General features: G+C 42.8%; 1 long non-coding RNA gene and 1 other non-coding gene across 4 annotated transcripts in view; both read left to right on the forward strand.

Annotated features, from left to right (window-relative positions):
* Positions 1 to 6,814: 6,814 nt before the first annotated feature.
* The window catches only part of LOC122791606, a 127,683-nt gene continuing 109,467 nt past the window's right edge, over positions 6,815 to 25,030 (forward strand). Inside the window, exons 1-2 of one of the 3 annotated variants that reach the window (XR_006363174.1) lie at positions 6,815 to 7,115; positions 18,208 to 18,256. This is a non-coding gene — a long non-coding RNA (uncharacterized LOC122791606). Of the gene's footprint in view, positions 7,116 to 7,315; positions 7,904 to 18,207; positions 18,257 to 25,030 lie in introns of those variants that run through there. The other 2 variants (XR_006363175.1, XR_006363176.1) reach the window with 2 other exon arrangements.
* Positions 18,062 to 18,153, forward strand: LOC122791873. Its single transcript, XR_006363229.1, has one exon. It is a non-coding gene; the product is annotated as a small nucleolar RNA SNORD88 (small nucleolar RNA).

Consider the following 25,030-nt stretch of genomic DNA (forward strand, 5'->3'; position numbering starts at 1 on the left):
GGAGAACCTCTTGCTGTGAGGTAACAATGCTACCGCCGTACCACCGTGACAACTTAAAACACGACCTAGCAGACTCACTTGGATCCATGTTTAAAAGCCTGCAAACTGGCTATGTTCTGGCAGAAAGGAAGATAGCAACAGTAATCCCTCTACGCAAAGGGGGACCATCAACCGACCCTGTAAATTATAGGTCTATAAGCTAACTAGCATCATCTGAAAGGCTATGGAAAGAATCTTTATGGACCTTGTTAACAAGGACATATGTAATCTCCAAACTCTGGACCCAACCCAGTTTGGATTCATTAATGGTAGATCATGCCTGTTAAACATGGTTGACTTTTTCAAGAAAGCCACCAAGGCCCTGGACGAGTGAAAGACAGTGCATATCACATATCTTGAACTAGCCAAGGCATTTGGCACAATCCTCCACTCAGATATTATACATAAACTTTCCAAATTGTGAATTAACCCCTATATTACCAGATGGGTAGCCAACTGGCTCACCGACAAGACACATACTGGCAAAGTGGGTGACTTCACCTCTAGCAAAAGACCACTCACCAGTAGAGACCACTCATCAGTAGCATATCACAGGGTTCCGTGCTGGGCCCGACAATGTTCGGAATTTATCTAAGAAGTCCACCAAGTTCGCTGACGATTGTAAATTGGGAGCAATCATCGAGTCCCCCACGATGTTAATATACTGCAGACAAATGACTGGTGCCAAAGTCACGGATTAAAGCTAAATGCAAAAAAATGCATTATTATTCCCTTTGGGAAGGCTGACATCCCTGCTAATTACATTACAGATAGCACCCCCAAAGTATAGACACAGCAATACATGATCTGGGAACTCAGACTGACAGCAACCTGAACTGTGGCCACCATGTATCCACAATACTAAGGAAATCCTTCTATATATGTAGCATAAATAAAGGAATCATATCTAGATCTAAGGATGTTACACTTCCATTATACTTGGCCCTCAGCAAACCAGTAATCGAGTATAATGCTCCCTTTTACATGTACCTCAACAGACACCTGCAACAAATGGAGAGACCACAGAGGTTTCTCACCAAAAAATTACAGGGTACACAAAACAAGTCTTACGCAGAAAGACTGAAAGCCCTGTCACTGTATTCTGTCTCCTACAGGCTGCTAAGGGGTGATCTGTGCCTAGCTTACAGGGCAACCTCTGACCCGGCTTTGATGGAAATGCTACACATTTGTAAATCAAACTGCATGAAGGTCACTCACTCCAGAGATCTTAACCTAGCCTCTGAATAGATCATACTGGAGAGAGAGAGATACATGTTCTAGAGACTGCTGCTTCTCTGGAACAAATTCCCAACTCACGTGAAACTGAGCCCTCCCTGACCCTCTTAAAACGCAACCTAGATCAATGGATGGGTGACCTAAAATTCACTCTTGGGGTAATGCCCATGTCCCTCCTGGACAGCGGAAGTCATTATTAAGTACCATAGACCCTTACCTCTGTGAACTTTAGTCACCTAACAACAACTGGAGCAACTCAAGATAAATATGGCTAGGCTTGTAAGAGCTCTAGGGTAGTTAGCCTAGTAATCTTCTATGAGCTACCTTCAGGTACTCAAACCCTTTCTATAAAGTAACAGGCAAATGCAACTCACCCTCACATTTTAAATGGAACAAATACAACACAAGTTACCTTCTCATTACAGATATCAGTTGGTCCAAAAGTGTAGTCATTCAATAGATCAAGCTGTCAAAGATAAACCAAGTATTATAGTTTATTTAACTTGTCTACTGGGGTAGAGCACTGATTAGTTCTAAACAATTTCAGCCTCAGCCCAGTGACAATAATATAACCATTCATACACAGAACATAAAACAAACAAAAAAAATATTGTGACAATAAATAAAATATGAAGAATGCACTATGCTAAAAATATAGAGGTACATAATACCAGTAACATGAAAGGATAAAATGACATTGAGTAAACGGTTATCTAACAGTGTAGTACCTCGCGGGCATTTCTGTGCAGGTTAGGACATGTCCACATTGATTGGCAGGCCATCGTACATCTGAGTGACAGTTTTTAGAAAAACACCTTACAAAAACACCTTTTATTCAGCTGTTCCATTGCCCTGTTATTTACAATTGTGTTTATAGGAGTTGCATGTACATTGACAGCAATAAAAGTCTCAGGTTTGCTCATTGTGTTTTAAGATCTTTAGCATCTGCTCGGTGGTCTGGTATTTGGTATAGTTTCATGTTGCTGAGGTGGTTTTGTACTGAGAACAGTGGTTTGGTGGAATGCTTTCTATCTGATCAAAGGAGCCATTCTCAAAAGTTATACTATGCATAGCTTTCGCCCTTACGTCTGTGAAATTTGGAATATGATTCTTTATCACATGATGTTTAGAATGTGTTACTTTATACTACGTAGGAAGCTTTTTTAATTTTATTTTTTCCCTTGAGTTGGTGTTGTCTACTATGCAAACTCTTTCAATGTGGATCAGTGAAGAACATGGACTTTTAAAGACTCAAATTAGGACTGTTTCTCATGAGATACAATGGGGGAAAGTTTTATGCACTAAGCATATTTTTATTTACGTAGTTTATGTATTCTTTTTGTCTGTATTTAGTGAACGCCTGCATATAACTGTCACAGTCTTATTTCAGAAACTGCTGCCCTGTTTCCTTGCTGATATTGTCCCCTTGAATAATCAATGGACGGTTTTAGTGTTTAGCTAATTTTTTTATCAGGCATTTAGTTAATTTGGGGTGTGATTATGCAGGTTGTAGGCTCTCTCCTTTGGGGGGGGGGTGCCATGTGTGATTTTACAAACTGTTGATGCTTAGAAGAAAAAATAAGTTACTTCTAGAATTTATGAAATGCTGTGTTGAAGCGGAGACCCATAGCTCTCAGCCTTCTGTCTTCAAAATAAAGAACAGTAGCCCATGGTAATGTTGAAAGAATGGGCAAAATGTGGCACACGTAGTAATGGTTTACTAACCACTTCAACTGGGAAGGTCATAGTACGGTTAAAATATGCTGGTTTTACTTGTAAAAAAGATCCCTTAATGATCTTATGATCAGAAATATATTTCATTGGATGATTGAAATACATGAATACATGACAGCTAATTAATAGGAATGCATGGATTGTGCTATCCCAAGTAAAACCAAGACTCACTCCTCCAAGAAAAGGAAACCAGTCTGGTGGACCCCTGCCATAAACAAGCTATACAAGAGAAGGAGGAAACTAATACAGGAAAGAGTAAATTCCCAAGAAGGAAAGACATCCCTGATCAGTATCAGCAAGAAACTACAATCCCTCATTAAATCATCCAAGGCTAGTTTCAAAAGAAAAATTGCCAATGACTCCAAAGATCACCATAAAGCATTCTTTAGCTATGTCAAGAACCTAAGTGGAAACCCTCAGATCTGCTCTGAGTTAGTGCAGAATGGCACAAAATACACTGAACCGACTGATATTGCAAACATTCTGGCAGACAGGTTTAGAGCAAACTTCACCCCCCTCACCCCCTAAAGGGCCTATAAGCATACCAGAAGAATGTAGGGCCCCATCAATCACCGATGCACAGGTTAAAACAGCCCTATCCAAAGCCAAAAAACACAGCTTCAATGGGACCAGACGGGGTCTCAGGCTGTGTCTTACAAGAGCTCCAAAATGAGCTAACCCCTCACCTAAACACACTGTTCAAATTCAGCCTCTCTACAGGCTACGTACCCATACAGTGATGCACAACAACAGTTATCCCGCTCCACAAAGGTGGAGCCACAACAGACCCTGGGGACTATCGCCCTATAAGCCTGACTAGCCTGGTCTGCAAGGCTATGGAACACATCATCATGGAACTCATTAACAGAGACATTGGGAACCTCCAAACTTTGTACCCTACCCATTTTGGTTTTGTTAAGGGCAGATCATACCTCCTAAACCTGGAGGACTTCTTTGAGATGGTTACCAAGGCATTAGACGAGGGAAAGGAGGTCCACACAGCCTACCTAGACCTCGCAAAGGCTTTCGACACCATTCCCCATTCTAGTATTATAGGCAAGCTCACCAGCTTGAACATAAACCCCTACGTCATGAGATGGGTTGCCAACTGGCTCACAGATAGAACCCACATTTTGAGAGTTGCAGGCTCTACGTCCGACTCTAAACCGATTACAAGTGGCATCCCCCAGGGCTCAGTCCTAGGACCCCTCCTGTTCGGTATATACTTCTCAGAGGTACAGGCAAGCATTGGAGAACTATGGCTGACCAAGTTCGCAGATGACTGCAAACTAGGGGCCATAACTGATTCTCCGGCTGATACAGACACCCTTCAGATGGGTCTTACTGAGACGGATGTCTGGTGTCAAAATCATGGCCTCAAGCTAAATGCCAAAAAGTGCATAGTCACCCCCTTTGGAAAAAACAAAATACCCGCGAACTACCACATAGGTGGTAGTCCCCTAAATACAGAAAATGTAATAAGGGATCTGGAGACCCAAGTAGATAGTAACCTCTCCTTCCTTTGATAATCATATTGCCAAGGTGGTTAGAAAATCCTTCTATGTGGCCCATCTAATCACAAAAGGGCTTGCATCTAGAATAAAACAGGTTATTCTACTCATCACTCATTAGACCCATCATAGAATACAACGCCCCATTTGGGATGTACCTTACAAGATACCTGCAACAGCTGGAAAGGCCACAAAAGTACCTCACCAAGAGGATTACTGGCCTCAAACAGATGCCCTATGCAGCCCGACTCAAGAAACTCCAGCTGTACTCAGTTGCATACCGCTTACTCAGAGGTGATCTCTGCCTGACATACAAGGCCATGTCCAACCCAGAATTGATGGACATGCTCCACCTAAAAAAAAACAAATCCCAGAGAGCCACAAGCTCTAGAGATATAAACCTCACCACAATGATAAATAGGACATGCTGGAGGGATAGATTCATATCCCAGAGGCTCCCTATGCTTTGGAACAGGATTCCAATATACATCAGGTAGAGAGAAACCTTGACGAGTGGATGGGAAACAGAAAATTTACCCCGGGGATCACTGCACTGGCTCTACTGGACAGTGGCGCAGGGAACTAATGGATCTGCTGGACAGTGGCGCAGGGAACTGATGGCTCTGCTGGACAGTGGCGCAGGGAACTAATCTAAGGGGGTGGCGAAAGCCAACACATTCTGGCTAGGCTTATAAATGTCCTTGGGCAGATAGCCCAGTACTTACCTATGAACCTATAATATTACTGTAGCTTCGTAAGTCATGGGTGTGTTAGGGGAGGGGTTTGCTACTGTGCAGCCTGCGAGGTACTACACTAAGATTACAGATAAAACTTTTTTCCCTGAATATTATCATTAATTTCTGTATTATAATAGTTTATTGTTGACAGATTAATCTCTGAAACAGTCCAGAACTGTGTGTTTGACTATGTTAAGCATATTATGTAGCACTTATTCTCTTTCCCTATATAATTTGGTATGCCTAAATCAGAAGATAATAAGTGCAATGTAAATAAGAAAAGCATCAGATTATTGTGCATAGTTAAGTAATTTACAAACGCCTAGCTTTAAAGCAGTGCCATGCATCTCAACTAAGTAATAAAATCATAACACTAGTCTTTATAAATCAATCTCCATTGTTCAAAAAAAGAAAGACATGTTTCTATACTTCAGGAGAGGTGGTAACGAATCTATGGACAGGCTTGTTTTACAATTTAGTAACGGCTACCCTTAAACAAATCAAACTTAATGAATATCAGTAAATAAAACTAGGATGCCCAAGACGACTACATGTATCCGTGAATTACCATATACGTGGCAGTACACTAAACACCGAAAGTGTAATAGGAGACTTAGGGACACAGGTGGACAGTCGTCTCACTTTCGATAACCACATTGCCACAACAGTCAGGAAATCCTTCTATGTGGCACACCTCATCACTAAGGGCTTTTGATCCAGAAAAAAGGAGGTCATTGTCCCACTGTACTTATCCCTCATTAAAATACAACGCCCCGTTTAGTATATACCTCTCAAGACATCTGCAACAACTGGATAGGCCGCAGAAATACCTCACTAAAGGAATCACAGGCCTAAATCAGATGCCCTACTTTGACCGCCTTAAAAAACTCCAGCTATACTCTGTCACATATCGTCTACTCAGAGGCGATCTCTGCTTAATATACAATGCCATGTCAAACCCAGAGCTGTTGGACATGCTACACTTAAAGAAATCCCAATCCCTCAGAGCCACACGCTCCAGGGATCTAAACCTTGTCATCACAATAAACAAAACATGCTGGAGGGATAGGTTCCTGACCCAGAGACTCCCCAGACTCTGGAATAGATTGCCCATAGACACGTATACCTGTTAATACAGGAAATTTGAACAAAACCTAAAATAATAATGGGAGGGGGGAGACAAAAATCCCAAAACATAAGAACACATTTTAAATACTTTTCTTATCAACTAAGAGAGTTGCTAGAATAACATGAATTGTGTTATCATGCATTTCCTGAAGGATATGAGGTTTTGAAGTCAAATGTATGCCATAATTTATGGCTTTAGTCTTCAATGATATGCCACCGCGGTGGTGGTGCTGAGGTAGCGTTATCGCCTCACAGTAAGACGCTGTCCGGTTTGATTCTCAGCTAGAGCGTCTTCTGTGTGGAGACATGCGTAAATAAGCGTTCCTTCGTTGAAGGTTGTACGTCATGCCTGGCAAGCCGTTACGCAAAAAACAACTGCCAATCATTAACGGACCGGAGTTCTGCTGTGGTGAACCCTAACCGGGAAAAGCCGAAAGACACCAACAGTCTTCAGTAATATGCCAGAAAACCACAGACTTTATAAGGAACAGACTCAAGATATAAGGCAAAAAATCTGAATAAGGGGTATGCTGTGCTTTAATAACATTCAGAGAAAGTTTATACGTCTCATAACATTCTCGCGATACATGCTCAGTATCCTGTTTCCGGTCTTCTTGAGCGCGTGGCTGTCTCTGGAGTCTAGATGGTTGTAATGCTTGCTGCTGCTGCATTAGAATGGCTGTTCAGAGATTCAGATATGTACTTCACGTGTTTGGGAGAACTTGTTATGGTTGGTGAGATTCTATTTTGTTTTCTGTATAATAGTTATTTTTCTGTACGTTTGTGAAAACTCAGAATTTTCTAAAGGTGATTTTGCACTATTCGCACTTTCTACTTAAATTGCGTGATTGGTGTTCAGTGTACTAACTAGATAAAATTGACGGAAGGCTTGATGAATATCGTGCAATTTTCCTAGTGTAGTTTTCTGTTAATGTAGTGCTTCTATTTACGATCTGGGGTCTTGTTTTCATTCAACACGTCTTTCCCTGGAGTAAGTGTACGCCCCGTCGTGCATTATTTAAATAATGCATATTTAGGCACGATTGTATTGTTTAAATGCATTACTTGGTGTCTGCACGCACTGTTTGAGTGTAAAATTTCGTTTGGTATACCACTTTTTTTTTCATGGATGTAGTATTACTTTTGGAATTGCATACCGATTCCCAGGTTATAAATGTATTATGTGGCACGTGGGTTTGAAAAAAAATAAAGTTTGAATCTATACTAATACGAGTGCAGTGTATCCACGTGTAGTTTCTTGCTCTAACGTAATTTGGTAGATAACTGTAGTACTCTGTGGTGCCTATGTCGGTCAAGTCATTTCCGTTTTAACTTGCCTGTGGAGTTCTCCTTCCGTGTAAAATGTGTTGGTGGTGCGCCATTGTAGAAAGGTACCTTTTCGGTCAACTACGCAGAAGTGGGCGAGGCTTGTGTGGTTGACATGCAAATAGCTGTGATGTTTGCAAATGACGCATGATTGACTGCCATGCAGATTTGATATTGACCTGATGCATGCTGGTATGATGTCTCTACCAAAAGATTGTATGGGGCTATTTTGTTAAGACACTACCCCACCAGCATTTTTGCACAGAAATGGGCGTCGCGAAAGTGATTAAAACATGCCACATCACACGGTCTTGCCATGTCAGTCATGTATGATTGACAATCCATGCCGATTTCAGTGTCATCGTGACTATTCGTAGTATGGTCGTACTGTGCTGTTTTCCTCTTTGTTCTCTTACTAAAATCGATTTCGTATTGGTTGCGTGGTACAGTAGAGTAATCTTTTTCTGTAGTGGGGGGGCTGCGACTCGCATACCCCCCCTCTACTTAAAAATACCAACTCCGAGATCGCACTTATGATGTTAAACTTCATTCTAACTTTGAGAGAGTTCCAAGCTACTTTGTAACTTGGGAGGCGTTATGAAGGGACGTTCTTGAACACCGTCCAACCAAAGGACAGTCGTTCCCTAGAGACCAGTTCCAGTTTGAGTAATAAAGCTATGGAGAGTAGCCCGTTAGCTGCTGTACACGTAATTCATTGAAGCTCTAGATTGAAAGACAGCCGAAGTAGCTGTTGTAGAATGTGCTTTGACTGGTTTTATTAAGGCTGAGCGGTTATATAACAGTGTAGTGCCTCGCGAGCGGTACTGCGCAGCTTGAGGCGTGGCATACACGATTGACACGGAACATCTAACAGTGTAGTCCCTCGCGGGCGGTACTGCGATGAAGACTTTTTCTTTTGGGAAGTTATCATGCAACACAGAAATAAAAATACATTTTCTGCTTTGGAGCAAACAATCGCTTTTATTTTTAATGTTAGTACATCGGGCACAAAAGTAACTGTGTAAATTAACACGGATCATGCAGCAAGAATGTGATCCATACTATAACTTTATAATAATGTAATAAGACATTTTACAGTAAAGCATACACATTTAACAAGTAACTGTTTGGGATGTGATTTCCGTACTACAGCAAATAGCCTAGTAATATTGCATCAACACCATATAGTGTTCCGTTTTTGAACACATCCCCACCACCGCGTTAGTAATGCACCAGTTGCAGGGTCTGCAAAATTTTTACTGTGATTTACAGTAAGGTGCATATAATTCATTGCCGGCAGCTCAGAATTACCTCTATAAGCTGCCCATTCGTCCGAAACTATGACAGAGCCTGGTAGCACACGTTTGCTAATAATTGGAAGTAAGGTGCCTGCATCCCTTCTCTCAACGAATGTCAGGTACCCACAATTTCTAGTGCAGTCATATATTCCAAAGATCCAAAGGTCCATTTTGCCTAGTACGCGACCACGATTGAATTTCGCCTTCACAAGGAGACATTCATCTATCTGCACTTCAAGACCTATCACTATCACTACATATCCTATATTTAATATGTTTCGTGACAGAGCAGTTATGGGCATGTTTCGTGACAGCGCAGTTATGGGCGGTCAGGGGCGGGGTTTGCTACTGCACATCCTGCGAGGCACTACACTGTTATATAACCGGCTAAGCTATCTCGTTTCATAAACGAGTGAAATGCAGTCTTTTAGCCACTTAGAGTAAGTTTGTTGATTGCTTTGCACTAGAGAAAGAAAACAATAATTGACTTGTCCGTCTTTCGAAGAGAGACGTAGCGGTCTGTGGGCATCAAAAAAGTGCAAGGCGTTAACTCCTTTGTTAGTGTATTTAGGAAAAAATGGCAAATTAATGGTCTGGTTAATGTTGGTCTGATATGACTTTGGTAAAAAAAATATCGTTCTTAACTGTACCCTATCCTTGTGGAAAACATTGTAAGGAGGTTGGGACGATAAAACCTGAATCTTGGAAATCCTGGCAGAGGCAAGTGTGGGTAATCGCCAAGTGTAGTACCTCGCATGATGCCCAGTAGCAAATCCCACCCTAAGCACGCCTCAAGCCACACTTCGAGGATAACAACTTCAGGTCACACTCTGCGGAGGGTTCAAAAGGAGAAGTTATTGCATGAATAACTAGGTTCAAGCCCCAATGAGGGGTTGTATGTTTGAATGGGGGTTTTAACAGAAGAGTGCCACTTCGGAATGATTTACATGCCTTTGGGAGACTAAGACCATTCATCAAAGCCATTTTGAAAATTAGAGCAGCTGGTTGTACTTTGATAGTGGACGGAGAAGCTCCAGTGTTAAATAGCATGGCTAAAAAGTTCAGAACACGTTCTATGGAAGCTGAAAGGGAATCAGTTTGTTTTTCAAGGGCTGAAAAAGTGAAGCTCTTCCATTTACTGGTGTACGGTTTTGTAGTGGAAGGTGTGTGGGCTGATAAAAGAATGTGGCATACTGAGGAGGAAATATTTGGATACTTGGAAATTAATGGAACTGGGGGGACCATGCAGTTAGCTTGAGGTTCAAAATCTTTGGGTGAATGAGACTGTCTGGATGGGACAGGGGATCTGGCATAGAGTCCAGAGTCAAGGGCTGTTGGGTGAGGCCAAAGAAAGTGAAAGGAGAGCAATTAGGATCATTGTACTTACAACCTGTGTGCTTTTTGTACAAAATTTGGAATTAGGTGTCTATGGAATGGTGTATAGGAGTCGGGGGGGCCAATAATGGTAAAGAGAAACTCTTTATGACTTTCCTGGAGGGGTATCAGGGCAAAGTAGTTGCTGCATTTCTTGTTTCATGGGGATGCAAAACATTCGGAACAAAGTTGACCCCAAAGACAAACCCATTTTCACTACTTTTAGATTGAGAGACCATTCATGAGGCTGAAGGATGCATTTGCTCAGCTTGTCCACAGTCACATTGGAACTCCCCGGTATGTGCATTGCTATTAGAAAGTGGTTGGAAGAAATCTCCTGTTGCCACACTTGAGTGTTTCTCAACAAAGGGGGTTAGATTTGGTTCCTACCCGTTTTGTTGAAGTTTCAAACTACTGACATGTCTGAATTGCAGTAGTCCCTTGAGGAAGAGCTGTCTGAAAAGCCTGCAAGGCAGGAAGCCGCTGTTATCTTTAGGACATACATGTGCAAGTTGGGCTCTATAGGGGACCAAATTCCTTGGGCCGTCTTGTCCAGGTGATGCTGCTCCACCCCATCTTTGAGGCATCTGTAGTCACTATGCCCGTGGGCTCTGGAAAAAGAAAGGGACGACTGTGAAGAACTGTATGTGAATGCATCCACCAAAGATCTGTTTTGCAACGGTTGGTGATCAGGACCTGTGACAACGGGTGATGAAGTGTGGGCCACTGGGAAGCTAGTAGATGTAGAATTCTCATGTGAAATCTGGCTGGTGGCACCAGAGGTATAGAAACTGCCGTGGATCCTAGAGCCTGTAAGACTAAATGAGCTGGAACCTTCTTCTGAGGGTTAATTGTGAACCTGAGCTACAATTCTCTGGTGACGTTCCGGTGGGAAAGCTGCTGTTGTCAGTGCATTCTTAGTTTTTGTGTTGGGGTTAAACGTGATTTTTCTAGGTTTACTGTTATCCCCAGATGGGTACAAGTGTTGAGGTTGTGGTCACTGGCTAGCTTCAGCTGATGCTTGGTTGAAGCGGTTGTGAGCCAGTCATCCAGATGTGGAAACACATGGAATCCTTGTAGTCTCAAGTGAGCTGCTATTACTGCCATACATTTGGTGAACACCCTGGGGGCATGTGGTGAGCCCAAAGGCAGCACTCTGAATTGGTAGTGACTGGCTCCCAGCTAGAATTGGAAGAACTTTCTGGAGCATTTGATCTTTTATATGGTAATACACATCCTGAAAGTTTGTTGAGCACATCCAGTTGTCTTTTTTTCTTCCCTTTAAAAACAGACTGTACAGTGATCATCCGGAACTTTGTATATCAAACTGATTTGTTCACTATACTGAGATCCAAAATTGGTCTCTAGTTCCCTGTCTTTTTTGGGCACTAAAAAGAATCTGGAGAGTGAGTTACAGATCCTTCGTGGTCTGGCAGGACTTGTTGGATGACTCTTGTCCAGCAGTTTTTTGGATGTCTTGTACTGTTTCATCCCTGAGATTGGGTGGAACATTGGGGGTTTTCTTCTGAAGTGAGTGTGGTTGAGAAAAGGGAATGATATAGCCTCTGGGTATGATCTGTTACACCCAGGAATAGTTATGTCTCACTAGATGTTTAAGTGGAAGGATGAGTGTCCCCCAACTGCTTCCAGAGGAAGTCAATTGGGCCGCCCTTCGGGAGAACTGAAATGGTTTGCTAGGGAAAGAATCCCTAAAGCCCACAGCAGAAGGGATCTTACCATCTGTCTCACAACTGGACTAAGTTTTTTTTCACTTTCAGGCCTAGTAAGGATGTTCTGTCAAAAGAAGCATTGAAGACTTGAAAATGTTTCACAAAGGAGCATCCAGGCATGTCTCTAATGGCTATGCCTTACCTGCTGCTCTAGACACCCCTTCGGCTATATGTGCTGTCAGCCTCATAGATGAATTTGACAGACTCGAGAGTAGTTGACTGAGAAGCCACTTTCTATTGGATTCCTCGCTACAGCTCCTGCCAAGGTGTTTGATAATTCCTTAATCAGATCCCGTTGGAGTCTGGTGAAATGTGCCAAGTAATTCAATGACCTTACGGTGAAGGTGTTTAAGTGTAAACCCGCTTTCCAAATCTGGCCATGGCCCAGGACTCCCTGTTGGGTGGAGGGACAAAGGAACTCTCCTCAGCCAGTTCCTTTGTAGTGGTGGCTTCTATGACCATAGGATTAAAACTGCTAGTGTATCTTGTTTGGTCTCCTGGGAATGGGCTTGACTGAGTCAGGGACCTTCCATGCCTGATGTGAAATCAACTGAGTTCATCGGCGGGCAAAGTCACCTAAGAGGTAGATGGGCGGGTGCCAAATGCTTCCAGGTATCCTCCTCCAGAGGATGGGTTTTGGGAATTCCAACCATTTCATGGGGTGATTGTGGGGACCCCTCTTAGACATCGGTGACTGATTCCTGTGGGGATTGAAGTGCTTCCTCTTCCACTTTGCTTGGGACCTCCTCAGGGGGATAATCTGGGGAGGTATTGAAGGATGACAGTACCTGTGGCTGTGACACCTGGGGCTTCAGCACCCACTGTCCCTGTGGAAAGGCAGGTGGAATAGTAGAACTAGAGCGGGGCCTATTCCATTGGGGGTAGGCACCAACTGAATCTCTGCTAGAGAAATGGCTCTCTGCATAGAGGGACAGCTCTGAAAAACCTTGAGACTAACCCACTCCCTGGAACCGACGGGGCAACTACGGCTCAGGGGGGTTTCTGGTTCTGAAATAAACAGAGCTCAGTGTAATTATCTCTGTAGAGGCAAGCATTTCTGGAGCTGACGCAGTCTGTGCTAGAACTAGAACAGAAAACTGTTAAGACCTCTGTGAAAGTTAGTGGAGGATTGGCCACCAGGCTGAAGGAGGATGTTTTGGTACTGAGACAAGAAGGAATCTGCCAAAGGTGGGGGCTGAAAGTTCTCTAGTCCAAACAGTCTTATTTCTCAGCCTCTCAACGTCCAGTTCTGTAAGGCGTTTGGAGTGGACTGGCGAAGCTGAAGGAGACTTGAGCCTCTGTAAAAATACTTCGGGCAGTTCCCCAACAAAGGGGGTCTATTGAAGGGAAATAAGAAGTTCTTGGTGCCCAAATCTTGGTCTGAGACATAGAATCCAATTCTTGCGTCAAGGCCTTCACCGTGGAAGGACTCTGTTGTAATCTGTGCAGAAACTGTAGTCCTCGGCACCAGAGCATCAGTAACGAGGTGTTTGATACCGAAGGAACTGTTAGTGCTAAATTCTTCAACTTTTTGGTCTTCGAAACTGACGGAGAGGTTGGAACAGATTGACTTCTCGTTTTTTGTTTTGTCAGTGGAAGAAGAAAAGGAGAGAGGTCTTCGCTTTATCTGAAGTGGTTAAGGCTTCTCCAAAGGCTGATGGAAGGAGACCTTTTAAAATTAACTTATGCCTCCCCACTTGGACCCTGTGGCTAAAGGTGCAATCCTCTTGCAGATGGAGAGGACCTAGACAACACACACGCAAAGCATGATGATCAGACGAGGGAATTTTATGACCACACTTTTGGCCCTTTTTGAGGCCGGAAGGGGTCTTGCCCTTGTCCGACATGACAGGAGAGTAACAAGGAAGGCCTTCACAAAAAGTCAAAGAAAATGGCTCTATAAAGTTTAATTTATTTATTTATTTTTTAAATAAGAAATGGAACTGTCAACAGTGATGGGTAAGAAGTACACAAACACGTACAGGAGAAAGAAAGGGGGGGGGCTGTCTATCAGAAATAATAGTTGGGAATAAATGTAAAGGGAAGACTATGTCCGTTATGATGTGAAGAATACACAAGTGTAATAGAATAGATGTAAAAGAGATGTGAATGGAATTTTGAATGTAGAAGTCAAAAGTTTTCAAAGCCCTAAACGCGACCATTTCAGAAAGTGGCAAACAAGATCTGAGGTAATGGGGATGGATTCTGGGTAGAGAGCAGAGTTTTTGGCTGGCGCACGCTGTAGTAACGGACTGTTTTGTTCCGATAATCGGAACTGCACCCATCTGTCAAGGATGGAATGAAGTTTGATATCAGATATATATTTTTCAGTTGTCCTGTTTCTTTAGCGTTGGGTAATAGTCCTCTTTTGAACTAACATGCCATATACCTGGACATCATGAATATTCATTCCTTATTGACCAAGTCACTGGATGTTTGAAAGAGTTTAGGCAGACTCGCTATTGAGTATCTCTGGGATACTCTTCTAAAACATTTTGTGTAGTTCACCGCCCCCCACCCCGATCTTCACACAAGTTTGGGCATTTCTTTCTCTATTGACAGGTGTTAGTTTCTGGACTGACAGTGTGCTTAGGCGGGACGGCAAGCTAATTGCATTTATAAACAATTTAGCAATTTTGGATGGCTATTTTATTGCTTCTTTATTCATTGATGGGTTGTTTGGTTATTAGAAATGTAAGCATATGTCTTGCAACACAAGGGTTTAAAAAGTATTTTCTTAGCGTTCCTTTACTGGCATAAAAAGTCTATTGATTTATTCGTTTTTTGTAGGTTTAATATGTCTGGTTTAAAGTTATGGTGTATTTCAGTTGCCACGTAGGTGGGCTTTGGAGATGTTGGTCTACTGTATCTTAACTAGCAAGGTATGGGTCTCGTGATGCAGTTTCAATACTAAATTAGGCGTTGCTTCTAGTTTCTTTTTGGAGGCGTTCCTACATTGACAATTGAAAGGGGCTTGGTTACGCCTAGAATATTTGGGTGTCTCCATTGAGTTAATGTAGTAATGACATCACAGATGCATTACCAAGGAGTGACTCTGTCCACTGTTTTTTACTAATATCTAGCGACTTTTAAAATTTGTCCCCCTCTCCATTATTTCAGGCTTTGTCCAGATTTTTTGCGCTAAGAGGTTGAGGGGTATGCCTCTATGCTTCCTCCAAGTTTAAGTCTCATTATTCTTTATCCAGTTTCTTTTTAGCCTTGTGGCACGACTTGGCAAAAAAGGTCATCTTTTTAGAATGGAGCCAACTGAGTCATTCAGCAGAGCGTGGGTTAGATGAAAATGGGCGACAGAATGGTAACTACATTTAAATGATAGATTTGCCAGGATTATGACAGTACTGGTTGTTCTGTATTACTGCACAATAAAGAACTGGTTCTTTGTGTACAGACTGTCCAGATTTGTCTCCGTTTTGGACTGTTCTCAGTTTTAGACTGTACCTCATAAACCTTGTGGTGTTCTGGAAAATCATTGAGGATTGAATTCACTAAATGTCTTGTGTTTGAGTTTCAGCCTTCACGTCCTTCAGGAAATGCATGCTTAGCACAATGCCCTATTCTAGCAACTTTCAAAGTTATAACAACCATGTTTTAAAGTCAGTCTTCTCCTATTTCTCAGAATCCATGAAGTAGTCTGACTTGGGCTTTGGCAGCTACCAAAACAAAAAGTGAAACACTGCACCAGCAGTTTTGATAGTTGCCTGCACTGCTTACTTAAGGTAGTAACAGCCAACCGTGTGGAATATTGGCATATAGTTTATTAATATAATTAAAAATGTTTTTCATTTTCATATTGTATCCCAAAGTGGTGGCAAGTTTATGGATATTCAAAGTGCACAGTTCTGTGATGCTTTGAATATTCGTAAAACAACTTCGGGTGGTGGTGTACGAAAATGGGGTGGGCTTGGGCAGGGTTTGTCACTGCACATGCAAGGGTGATCTTGTTTCAAGCCCAGCTTGGTGTCCATTGGGGGATTTGCCCCCATACCACCCATTCCATAGAACTAATAGGTGGTGGAATGTACAAGTGTGTATGGCAGTATTTGGTGATAAGGTGTTCAAGTAAATTTCTTGACCACTACTGCTAGATGGAGATCAAAGGAAACTAAAATGATCAACCCAGGTTTCCCACTTTAAAATGGGATGGTGTCCATGTGGTATGCTGGTGGATGGTTTGTCTGCTTGGATGTGACAATGCTGCATGTTTTACCATTTCATTTATGCTTATTTTAATTTTCTTCTGTAGCATTTCTGTGTCATATGAGATTTGACAGTGACTTGTCACAAATTTTGTTGGCTGCGAGTCTAGTCTGTAGGTCAGGGAAGTACATATCAAACAAATCAACACCAGCTGTACTAGATAACTACTGTTCCCTTCATGTTCTGATGCTGCCCCTGCCAACTGCACCATGTGGGCAGCCTTTAGCCAATTTCCTATCTCTTAATACATGAAATGGAGTATAAAGGATTAGGCTAGATAAAATCACTTTAGTTGGCAGACATAACCTAACTTTCTACTGTGTCCCTCCTCAGGACGCTTATAATGCACTTGCCTGTTCTGTTCAATTTTTTTATTTGCTACTCCAGAGTTAGCTGATTTGTTCTTTGTGCATTGTGCAGTACTGTTTTTTATGTAGCTATAGTAAATTACTATGCTATTTCTGCGCTAGGTTAGATATTTTATTGGTGTCTACATTCCCTCTGAATTTGACTTTGTCTTGTTTTTGAAGCTTTCTGTACTTAATGTTACTACTTTTGATAGTTTTTCCCCCCAGGCCTCTGCTGAAAATGGGCTTTAGCTCAGTCGGACTAACCCAGGTAACCATTGTCGGAATAAATGATGAATAAAAGACTTAATGAGAACCTTCATTTCTTAATAGTGATAGGAAAAGTTACCGAGTTGTGGTTGGCTGTCATGATTAGTTCACAATTCCTCAAAATTGTGGTCAGAGACATTTGCAGGTGCAAGTCACACACCTTAACTAATCGCACCCTTTGAATTACATGGTAGCATTAAATGTAATTAATAGCACAAAAACTACTTGACAAATTTGAAAAACTGTTTTGGAGGAGGGGGATATGCCCATTGCATGCCTCCCCCCTTCCTCATTTGTGGGTGCACACAGTTAATTTCCTTTGCTATATACTACTTGGTCACACAGTTGTGGCACATTACAAAACTCTTTGGACAGTGTATTTCAGCGCACATACTATTCCCCATCTCTATAAACTGTTGTATTGTATAATCACTTTGGCATATGTCCATCTGGATTTAAATTTTAAAAATAGCTTCACTGACTGCATGGGTCCTTGTTTGTGAGCTTGTGGCTCCATTTTACAACTTGCACGGCAAAGAGGGAATTTGGTATGAAAAGTGTAGAGAAGCTCCAGGTCACTACCTTCACGGTGGGCCCTAACAGTATATCATAATATTTGGGTTTTGTCCCTCCTTTGTCAGTTAGTGTTTGCAGTCGTGGTCCCTGTGCACATGTCAGCGCCTGCTTTATCAGTAATTTTTAGATCCTTTGTAGGCATTTCTGACTGTGAGCCTTTTTCAGGCTTCCTTTTCACTTAAAGGTTAAAAAAGGGAGTATGAGATGGTGTAACTTTTCAGGACTTTACTGTACTATATTGTGTGTGTTTATTGCATTTAAAAGTTTGAAGTGGGGGTGGGAACATAGAGCACTGAATCCCATTGTGAAGATATAGTCCTTGGAGGTGCCATGTTTGTGATTTTTGGCTTTAACCCACCCCTTTATCTTGATTTGGTGCATTTTGCTGGAAACTACATATTGAGACTCTTTGTAGTCCAGCTGTGTTTCACCATACTGTGCCAATCAGTTTGTTAATTTTATGGGTACAAGAGGCTTAAAGTTTTGTGTTGGGGAAGTGATCCTCTCTTGTGAAGGCTTAATGAAATGGTTGATGAATCGTCCCAATGATGTCAGCACTGGGCTCTGATTATCTGTGCTGATTCCTTGTGCCCTTCTGTGCTTTGACACACAGAGGGTCTGAGGGACTTGTGAATAAATCTGTCAGCATTTATGTTTCTTACATTGTCTTTTCTTTTTAACAGATTGTAGGACATGCCAGATGCACTTTACAGCTCTACAGTTACACTGAAGGTACTGATTGATTAAAGCACATCATGAGGTATCCATTGGAAACATTTGTGATTGCATCCTTCATTGAATTCAGTACAACTGGGGGTAGTACATTCTGTAATCTCGCAGTAGACCTTTTTAAACACTGGTGTTAACCTGAAGCAACTATTTGATTTGCTTGCCGTCTGGCATGTCTCCTGATACTCTTGCACAGCAGTCTGGTGTACTGGTAAACAGATTTTATGTAGGTATATCTTGGAATTTCTTCAGAAGGATGCATTTGGACAAAGTTTTTGGTCTGTACGCAGGCGTTTTGAAAAACTGCTTTCTCTGTTGATTTTTTTTCTGTTCTGACATGTTGTCTTCATGGGGTCTTGCTGACTTCTTGACAGAGGGATTTAAATGAGTGAGGGGTGCCCCCCCAGTGTTTTCCAAAACTGTAGAGAATGTAATAGTTCATCTGAACTCAGCAGATAGTGTTTGAAGGTTTTGGCATTTTATTTTATTTTTCTGGTTAATGTGAGTTTTCCTAGTCCTAGCTGAATCTTTGTTGTAATCAGGAAGTTGCAAGTAGTTTTGTATCTTTTCAAATTATGGTTGTTGGCCAGAAAATCCTATTTAAGGCTTGTGTAAGAGAAAACTAGTGCTGGAACTGCCTTTAGCACTCTGACCTTTTTTCAGCTCTGTTTCATTCTTTTTATTGAGTTCTGAGTCTACCCTCTCATCAGCAGCCCAGTTTTTGATTGGGGTTGTAGTGCTTCAAAGTTCTCTCTAGCAACAACAAATTTCCTGGCATTTATTGGGTAACTATTCAGAGTAATTTAAAGTATCTCTACACTTGTATTGGCCTTGTTCCTCTGCATAAGTGGTTAATTTTGACCCTTTCCTCTTTTATTGTTGGACTAAAAGCCAACTGCAGAGAATGGTTATACTGTGTGGAGGGTGGCTCTGAATCTGTCTGCTGCATCAGCCTTGTTTGTACAGTGGGCTTGATGTCCATCCTACAAATGGTTTCTGCCCACTAACTTTCTGAGCTGCGAGATTTTGAGCATTGTGCCCAATGTTGCCTAGATGCCTCTTAAATCCTCTCAAAGAATTTGTGTATTCATTTTATCTTGACAGGCCTTGCAGTGTGTGACTAAAATTAACCCACTTGTTTGGGGGGGAGTGCTATAGCTTAGTAGGATTTCCTTATTACTTTGGATACTTGGTGGTTCAGATTGCTTCATGCTGAGTACCCAGATCACGTACCACTGGGTCTACACTTAGGGAGTACTGTCTATAATGTAATTACTTCCTTTGGGAAAGCTTACTTCCTTGCTAATGTGCTTTTTGCATTTAGCTCTAAACTTTGGCTTTTGCACCAGTCATTTGTCTGCGTTACTCCTGTGTGCAGTTTATTAACATGGATTGGGGAACTCTGTTGCTCCCAGTTTTAATCCTAAGCAAACTTGGTCAGCCACAGGCCATCCAACTTTGCCTGGATTTCTGGGAAATTCCAAACAGGAAGGGAGCCAGCACAGAACCCTGTGATCATTGTGTTTCACTGTTGTAGTCCTTACAAAATGGGATATCCGGCTGCCGGTAGCCCACACTCTGCTAGAATACCCAAGTCCTTGGTATATGACGCCGGCTGCCTTTGGTTTGGGCCCGACGTTGAGGACAGAATAAGGCAGACTACGCCATTTCCTCAGTCTTGGAACCCAATGCAGACTTATTTTGCACAAGTGCTGGTTGGCCGAATACCTTTTTGTTTTCTTCTGCTTAGTTGAAGACCTCTTCAGGTAAGTACCCCGTTGGGCTGAGTTCGTCGATATGGCATCTTCTGGTCTCCTGACTTCAGATGTTCCTAAGAAGCGCAAGGATAAGGACCACGACAGGCCTAGGGTCTAATTAGCCGAGTACGTCCCTGTTAAGTTGGTTGTCGGCACAGCGGTAGTCAGTGAGGCACTTTTCTTTGCCCCTGCAGTCAGTGGATGTTCAGCAGCAGACATCTGCGGAGACCTTTTCTGAGTCCTCCAAATCACAGGCTTTCACTTAGTCTTCTGACCCTCTGCCAGTCGCTGCCTCTGGATCCGGTAAACGGGCGCCAGCTTCTGAGGCCTCTCTTCTCCGCCCAGAGACCAGATCCAGACAGACATTGATTCAGACTTCTGTGGTGGCTAGGCCTCTCGAGTCCCTCCGGCTTTCTAGCAGGCCATCCTACTGAAAATCTACTCCTAAGCAGGCATCTGCCACCCCTCAAATGCTTCAGGCTCAGATGGTTAAAATGGCTAGTGATCTCTTGATCCTTATCCAAGGGCTCTCTGCCACCTCCTATTAAAAGGATTAGGGAATTGTCCGGAGAAGCTTTTTCTGCCTCAGACTCTCTGCTAATGAAGAAGGAAACTCTACTTTTTTCTGGTTTTGAGGATTGTGCTGCCAAAGACTCCATCCCTTCTGCCTCCCCTCCAGAAGGTTTTTCTTTTGGAGATGCTCTGAATACTGTTGGGGAGCATTTCAAATGGGAAAGCCATGACTTTTTCCCTCTGTCTATAAGAAACTGATTAGGGAATTCTTGGATTTGCCACAGCATAAGCCTTTGGCTATCCCTCTGGTTTTGGAAGTTTGTTTTCATGGAGATTTCTTTGACTCCTAAATCTGTTCCTCCTGCTCCCAGAAAGCCTGACAGGTATTGTAGAGTTCCTGATTTTAATCAGTTCCTTTTCAAGAATCCTACTGCTCATACAGAGATTATTTTTCAGGGCGCTAAGGGTGTTAAAGCCGCTGTTGCTAAAAATCCTGTTCCTTCTGGCAGGGAATCTAGGGCCTTGGATAGATGGGGTAAAAAGGTTTATACTTTCACCCTGGCTATTAGGTCTGTTAATTGTTTTTTTCATATAAGTATCAGCAGCATACTTTGAGGCTATTAAGGCTTCCCTGATGGAGAGTAAGGACATGCATGATTTATTGAATTCTGCCACTCATCACTAAATATTCTCTACATTGTGGTTTTGACAGGCTTCTTGCAGGGCAGCAGCTACTGGTTCAGTCGTTAGAAGACATACTTGGCTCTGGGAACAGCCTCTTTCTGAACCTGTCAGGTCTAAATTGCTGGATATGCCTTTGCACAAGGACAATATTTGGTAGCAAAGCAGAAGAGGTGTTGAAAAAGTTGACTGATAAGGCCAAATCTATGCAAACTGTTAAGGACTTCTGCATGTTCAGCCTCCTCGTTTTAGTAGACATTACCCTTCTAAGAATTGGACGTTTCCTAGCCCTAGTAAACGAGTCACACTAGGTCTAGGGGTTACAGGTGGTCTAGGGGACAGACTTCCACACCTCAAAAGGCTAAGCACTAGCAGGCTTCCTCTTCTAAATAGAGTTCTAAGCAAACTTCCCAAAGCAAGCATTCCCAGTGACTGGCCTTCCCCCTGTCTGCCTCTGCAGGCCCAGGGTTTCCTTTGGGGGGGAAGGTTAGCCATGTTTGCAAATGTCTGGTTCACCATCACAGACTACAAATGGGTGCTCAAAATAGCATCCAAGGTTACAAGTTCTCCTTTCGCACCTTCCCTGTCCACCAAGGATACCCAGATATCCCCCCAAATCAAAGGACAGAAGCAGAAAAACAAGTTTCTTCTTTACTAAACCTGGGTGCAATACAGCCCATTCCTGCACTACAGATAGGCTAGGGTTTCTAATCAAGGCTTTTCCTGGTTCCCAAAAAAGGGGGCACCTGGTGCCCTGTTCTGGATTTATCCATTCTAAACACTTTTTTCTGGTTATTCCCAAATTCAAAATGCACACTCTTCAGCAGGTGTTGCCAATGCTTGCCAAGGGTTCCTGGTTGGTAACTTTGGATCTCAAAGAAGCTGATCTGCACATTCCAATAAGGGAAAGTTTCGGGCAGTTCCTTCGCTTCAGGGTGGGGAACAGACACTTTCCAATTCTCTGCACTGCCTTTTGGCTTATCTACTGCTCACAGAGTTACCAAATGCCTGGCTCCAGTCTTTGCTTTGTGCAGGCAAAAAAACATTCAAATGTACCCTTACTTGGACGATTGTCTTGTTCAGGCAAACTCCACACTTTCACTAAGCATTCAAATGTACCCTTACTTGGATGATTGTCTTGTTCAGGCAAACTCCACACTTTCACGAAGCATTAAAATTTACCCTTGTATTTTAAGTGCAGGGTTGGTTTTGCCACTGGAGTGTTGCAGTGCATCCTTACCAACCCTTAAACAGTGGGTGTTCCTCCTCACTTTTATTTTTTTTTTTCCTGGGCTTTGGGAATCGACCCATTAAAATGGCTGCAACAGTGAAACACAAAGTATAGTTGTGTACACTGTTGCAGTCCTGGTTCCCTCCCCCTTTCACCCCCCCTTTTTTCCTAGGGTACAGACTGGATTTTCTTTTCCTAACACTTTTTTTGGGGGGGGGGGTCTCCTGACAGTTAAGGCAAGAAAAAACTTGAGGAAATGGTGTTGGCTGCCTTCTTTTGTACCCGACGTCAGGCCTAAACCGAAGGCAGCCGACATCATATACCAAGGACTTTGGTATTCTGGCCGATTGTGGGCTACAGGGAGTCGGATAACCCATTTTGTAAGGACTGCAACAGTGAATACACTCAACATCTATGCCACTGATGGAATCACTTTTTTTTTTTTTTTTGACTGAGTGTCCTGTTGTCCAGTTGGCTACCCATCTGGTAACATAGGGTCAATTCCTAGTTGGGAGAGTTTCTATATAATACTACAGTGGGGAATTGTAAATGCCTTGGCAAGGTTGATAGGCAGTATGCACTGTCTCTCTCTACTCCAGGGCCTTGGTGACTTTCTCGAAGTCAGCCATGTTTAACAGGCGTGATCTACCTTTAACGAATCCAAACTGGGTTGGGTCCAGGGTTTGGAGACTGTGTATGTCCTTTGTTAGTAATGTTCATAATTATTTCCATGGCCGACTGTTTAAATTAAACAGGTGTCCAAGTGGACTCTTGAGATGTTAGTCTGAGGATTGTGATGTGTTTCTGGACATTCTTCATCAGTGGAGTATTCAAGTAGATCTTTCTGCCTCCCCTTTGAATAGCCAGCATCCAATAATTTGTGTCAGAGTTCCAGGCCCTCTGGTGAAGAAGGTCGGCGCCCTTTCTTGGAAGGGGATTTTTCTGTATGTATTCCCCCACTCCTTCCCTCTTCAGAAAGTTCTGCTGAAGATTCAACAGGACAAACCAGAAGTCTTGCTGGTGACTCCCTTTTCACCAAGGTAACATTGGTTCCCTCTTCTGTATTTAGCAAAGGGCAATCTTCAGCAGTTACTTCACAGGGTGGATCTCTCGTACACTCATACCTGTCAACTCCACTTGAGACTGTGGATCTCTCGTACACTCATACCTGTCAACTCCACTTGAGACTGTGGGTGAAATCCTACTTATCCAAATGGAAGAGGTTTTCCATCTGGTGCAGCTAACATTGGGTAAGACAGCGATTTCAGGAAGTAGTCTGCTGTAGAGCCCCCATATATGTCCCAAGACACTCTCGCTCCACATTCCTAAGCACCCTGGAGAATATTGGGGTCCGACCTAACACTCGTAGTGGGCGACTTCAACTACTCCATTACCTGGGTGAACTACTTGTGTACCAATGCACTTTAAACGTTTCCTGAAATTCATTAATTCCAATGCCCTAGACTAGCTCATTCTTACCCCCACTAGAGGTAGCAACCTCCTTGACCTGGTCATTACTAACATGGGTGATTGTTCTGCACCAATAGTCAACTCCTTCCTGGTTAGATCCGACCACAAACTAATCACCTTTGAAATCCACATCCCCTCCCACCTGCCATGCAAAGGTAACCACCATGAAAAACTTCTCCAGAGCTAACTTTGGGCTCCTAAAAAGGTGGCCAACTTAATGGCACCCATGCAAACGAAGAATAGTTACATGACTGCTGAGTCCTACACCAATGCAACGTTCAAACGTACACAAATGCATGGCTCTCGCCATACCCAATAGAACCAAGACACACTCCTCCAAAAAAAAAAAGGAAGTCAATCTAGTGGTCCCCTGCCATAAACTCTACAACAGAAGGAGGGAAACTGATGCGAAATAAGGTGAAGTCTGAAGACTGGAAAAAAACTCCCTTGTCAGCTTCAAAAGGTTGAGATCCCTCGTCAAATCCTCTAAAGCTAGCTATGAAAACAGAATTGCAGCAGGTAGTAAAGCCAACCATAAGGCCTTCTATAGTTATGTAAAGAATCTCCACAACCATTCCTAGGCTTGCGCTGTACTACTGCACAGTGGTACCTCCTATATCTAGCCAACAATATTGCTAATATACATGCCGACAGATTCAGTGCCAACTTTACCACTCTCTCCCCTACCAAAGGACCCATTACAATACCAGTAGATTGTCAGGCACCCAGTATTACTGCTGCGCAGGTTAAAACAGCACTGTCTAAGGCCAAGAATACAGCTTCTATGGGACCTGACAATATCTCTGGCTGTGTTTTACAGGAACTAGAGTGAACTGGCACCTCACCTGTGCCATCTTCGGTCACTGCCTCACCTCAGGCTTTGTCCCTACCGAATGGCGCACTGCTACAGTCATCCCTCTCCACAAAGGAGGCGCAACTACAGACACTGGTAACTATCGCCTCATTAGTCTGAGTCTGATGTGCAACACTATGGAATTGCATAATCATAGACCTAATAAACAAGGATATAGGGAATCTCCAAACTCTGGATCCAACACAGTTTGGTTTTGTGAAGGGTAGATCATTGCAGCTCAACCTGGTCGACTTCAAGTCAGTCACCAGAGG

Source organism: Protopterus annectens, chromosome 17.part0 (assembly GCF_019279795.1).
Source record: "Protopterus annectens isolate FY-2018-M chromosome 17.part0, PAN1.0, whole genome shotgun sequence".
NCBI lineage: Eukaryota > Metazoa > Chordata > Ceratodontiformes > Protopteridae > Protopterus > Protopterus annectens.